Consider the following 5,014-nt stretch of genomic DNA (forward strand, 5'->3'; position numbering starts at 1 on the left):
AAATAGTTCTGCTTATCCAAAATTCATAAAACTTTACCAGAACACCTTGTAGTACATTAGGATGCTACATAAAATTTTTGATGATTTTTCTCTTCTGTATACTATTTTTTTCCTATTTTCTAAGATTAAATACACTTAAATACACAAAATCGGATTTCAGTATATAAAAATCACATTTGGTATTTTTCCCAGATTATTTACTCTGTAAATGAAGTGTACAAAATTTTTGGTAATTTAATTTAACTGTTTAATAATTATTATTCAATTAATGATTATTTAAGAGGATTAAACAAGGAAAAATAGCAACACTAATTGAAAAATATCTTTTATATTTTTCACAGCTTCTATATATGTAATAACAGTGTTACAAAAATTTTGGACAATTTTGGAAACTGTTTTCTATTTATCTCCATTTTTATTAGAATAAATGCACAAAAATCATAAAATTGGGTTAAACAGTTTATAAATCCATTTTTATATTTTTCCCAGCTTAAGTATGTGTAATGGCAGTAATATAAAAAGTTTGGAGAATTTTCTTAACTTATTGATATTTTTCATGAATTTTTATCTATTTAGAGAATTAAATATAACAAAAATGATTATACATATCTATAATCCATGAAAATTTATCTGGAAGTCTTTTAATGTAGTTAGAACCAAAATATGAAGTTGGGTAATTTTTGTTAAGTGTTTAGTATTTTTCATGATTTTATGGTTATTCAAGAAACTAAAATCGTGAAAAATAGTTAGAGAAATCAAAAATTCAAGAAAATTTATCTTTAGGTCTTTGACTTCAATTAAAACTGAAATGCAAAGTTTGGGAAATTTTAGAACTAAATTGATTTAGTTTTTGAATATTAAATCATTGGAGCGCCTCTTAAAATGTTAAATATTAGCATTTCAATAATGTGAATTTTCCAATTAAATTGTTATATAACAATTGATTCATTGAAATTTAATTTTCACAGAAAAATGTTTGTAACTCATCAATATTAAATTTTGACACAATATTGGCATAATTCTATTGTAGTAGTAAGTATACTAGTATTAGATTTCGATTAGAGACTCACTAGCGAACACCATTTGCATCATCTAAATGTATTGTGAGTATTCACGACTCCCCTTATTTTCAGTTTTTATGTTTTGGGTGGAAAAGCATGTCCAAAAACCATTTATTATTCGTTGTATTTTATTTGACTCGTATAAACTTGGTTGCTATATTTTGCATATTGTGAGTATTCACGCACTCCCCTAGTTTCGGTTTTTATGTTTTGGGGTGGAAAAGCATGTCCAAAACTATTTATGTTCGTTATATTTAGTTGACTCGTATAAACTTGATTACTATATTTTGCATATTGTGAGTATTCACGACTCCCCTTATTTTCAGTTTTTATGTTTTGGGGTGGAAAAGCATGTCCCGAAAAACTATTATTTGAATGTTGTATTTAAATTGATTTGTATCAAACATGATTGCTATTTTATTGCTATGTCTCTCTATGTATGTCTATGCAACACGGAACATGAGAACTTATCGTACTAAGGCCCTTCCCTTATCTCTAACCATTAACTCTTTGAGCCAATGGTCATTATGGATAGCGCTATTAGGAATTGACAACTCCTCACTCGCCCTATTGCTGGAGTGCATGATACCATATTCATCTATGGAACGATAAGCATAGATCTTGATAGGGCTTCAGTCATAGGTTTGGTTGAGACTCATTGTTTACTCATACACATACAAACTCGTTACTTATTATAGCAATAAACTTGTTTATTAATTATAGCAATGAACTTTGTTTCTCATTACAACAACGAACTGTTATTACTGAAAACTTATATACATGTTTTAGCAATGAAATTGTTTGCTCCTTGTAGCAACGAAATTGATTGCTCATTTTAGCAATGAAACTTGTTTACTCGTTTGAGTAACGAACTTTATCTTCCATGAGAATATGAATGTTGCATCTTATTTGGGCAACATACCTTATCTCTCATGATGACAAAGAACTTTGTTTTTACAAACTTATTTACTCATTTTAACAATATACTTTTATTATTGGAAACTTTTATCAAAACTTTGATTTCAATTCATGGAACCAGTATTATTTTGTTTATCTGTGAGTACTCACCAACTATTTTTATAGTTGACGCTCGTTTTACATGCTTTTTCAGGAATCATCGAGTAAGTGCCACTTAGGGACACTTCACTTTTAGGAGCATTCGCATGTGTTGTATTTCAATTTACATTGTAATTTCTTTTAAAAGTTGTTCAAACCCATTGTGAATTTGTAATGATTTTTAATACTATGGTTGGTGTTGTCTTTTAACTTTTGCGATGAAACCCTTTGTACTGCCACACCCTGTGTTTCCGCTTTAGCAGGGTGTGACAGGAAATGGTATCAGAGCCGAAGGTTATAGAGAATACCGGTTTTCCTTTGGAGAACCACAACTATAGCCAAAAATTTTCAAAATGTTTTTAAAATACTGAACATAGTACTAGTATAACTAATTCGAGTACACATTATTAGACTTTAATTAAGTATAGCCTGGCCAACTATGCTTAATTAAGGAAAATTAATGCGATGCTGGAAACGGTTATAGTAGAATTATGTTCAAAACAATTTTCAACTTAAACTTTTGGAAAACAAATTTTTTCGGTGTGCGTACGGGCATTGCATATTATAGGCATTCATCTAGATACACTTAGAAACTAAGTGCACTTTTATAACAATGCCTTTATTTAGAAATACTCTTATCGCTTATCAAGTGATAGGTTAACCACTTAGGTTGTATCACTAGCCACTCTAGGAGCAATGCACTTAGTAGTGATAATGGGTATTCCTCGGTAACTATTGACTTTAGATGTAAGGTTAGTAGCTAGATATACACTAGTAATAATCTTAAGTCGAAACCTATACCAATTATTCCTCAATACCTCTTCATCGTCTTCGTACTAGAGTTACAACTAGGAAAGCGTTCCGATACTGACACGGATGAAAATTGGAGCATCGCGTAAGGAGGTAGATGAGTCGTTTCTAAGTAATCACTTGGATACCATTGGTGGGCATTCCGGATTCGACTCACAAGGAGACACGGAGGTTTAACGCATACGTGAGACCTTATTACTACGCTACGATTTAGCTCTACGTTGTTTCCACCTTGAGCTTAAAACTTAACATAGGATGTCCCTTTGACCTCTATAAAAGGTCGTAAACTGCATTGACACCATAAAACGTTTTTCAAACAATTTTCTTGCCCTTTATCTTAGGGAAAAAGACATCGGTACTCGTCTTATACTCGCCTTGTACTCGCCTTAGTATTTAGGTACGATCAGCTACACTAATATACTTATTCCTTACTTCTTCATCTTCCATCGAAAAATTATTTCGCTTCATCGGTTTTATTTATCATCAATAAAATATTTTATAACCACTTCAATCAACTTAGTAGACATTTCTTAACAATGTAAGCAATATTCTCGCTAAAAATCTTTTGACAACTTGCTTTAACTTAACACTTTTCTTCAAAACTCAATTTAACCATTATTGGTTTTAACCTTGCTATTTTAATTTTATTTCAAATCCATTTCAGTGGATAGATGTGTTTTTAAGGGCATATAAACCATTTTAAACCTTGCTTACCATTTTGACACGTTTTCGAAAAACTTAGAAACATTTTCTTTTATAAAAGTGTTTAAACTCTATTCTATAAAACTTAAACATATAACATTGAAGTCCTATTATATGTAAAAGCATCCTCGGATTTTCCAAACCACTTTTGCTTTGACACATTTAACCGCTTTCTCATTTAGGAATTGTAATTTACTTTAATGTGTTTTCTCGAAAACACAACATGATATTTATGCAAATGTCTACTTCAAACATGTTTATAAGACATATCTAACGCTTGTAATTCAAAACATACCTTATTTGTGTACTTTGCTTCAATATGGTTTTATAATCTATAAAGATTCTAAAATATAAAGCATTACAAAACTTAGTGTTCACTTTTAAAGTTCCAGTGGCGCACTTTCAACAATGCACAATTATTCATCTAAATATGTTAAGTCTTTACCTTATCCGTTTTAAGCATTGTTGGACTCCGGTCAAAAAGGTCAAAACTGTCAGATTTTCAATTACAAGTTTTAGTGTTTCTTCTTTTTCACAAATGGAGTTTAACTTAATAGATAACTCGTGAATTCTTAGCAAACCTTAGAAAACACTTTAAAACTTCTTCATTTCTATTTAATCATCAATATACATCACATATTGAAGTTTGAAATATATCTCAACCTGGTTTTAAATCTACCTATATGTATTGTTCTTATAATTTCAACAATAACAATCATTGCCGCCGCTACCTTCCTTTTTCTTTCCTCCGAACTTGATTTCTCGCTCTCCTTCTGATTTTAGATCTCGCACGCCCATAATAGTAACATAATACATTGTCTAATTTTGTTTCTTTCTATTTTGCTTCTCCTAGTATCATGTTCGTACACATACAGACTAGAAGTCTACCCTTTTCGTTTTGAGCGATTTATACGTGTATAGTCGTGAGACATAATTTTGATTTAGTCAACTTTGATATATTCAATTACGCCTTTTACCATATACATCTTGTTTTTATTTTGAAATCTACAATAAACAAGTATTCCTTATTTACATTTGCCCTTTCGTTCTAAATTCGGAAACTTGATTTAAAATGCAAGTTTCATTGTATTTTTCCTTATAAGTAATACAAAGATGAATACCCTTATACTTATAATTTTTCTATATCTGAAAAATATATGTGAAGGATATGTATCCTTATGTTTCTTCTTTTCTTTAAATACATCAAAAGTTTTGAATTTTACGATTATCTATTCTCTAAATGATTGTTTTTGTAGAAACACTAAACTATGAATGCACTATTTCCAAAGATTGACATTTTTTTACACCTTTCTTAAAATAGTATTCTACTTTGCAATTTTCAGTGAGTTCCTAACTCTTAAACTTGTATTTGTCCTGACTTACAC

Source organism: Lactuca virosa, chromosome 6 (assembly GCF_052849685.1).
Source record: "Lactuca virosa cultivar CGN04683 chromosome 6, Lactuca_virosa_CGN04683_v6, whole genome shotgun sequence".
NCBI classification, from domain to species: Eukaryota; Viridiplantae; Streptophyta; class Magnoliopsida; order Asterales; family Asteraceae; genus Lactuca; species Lactuca virosa.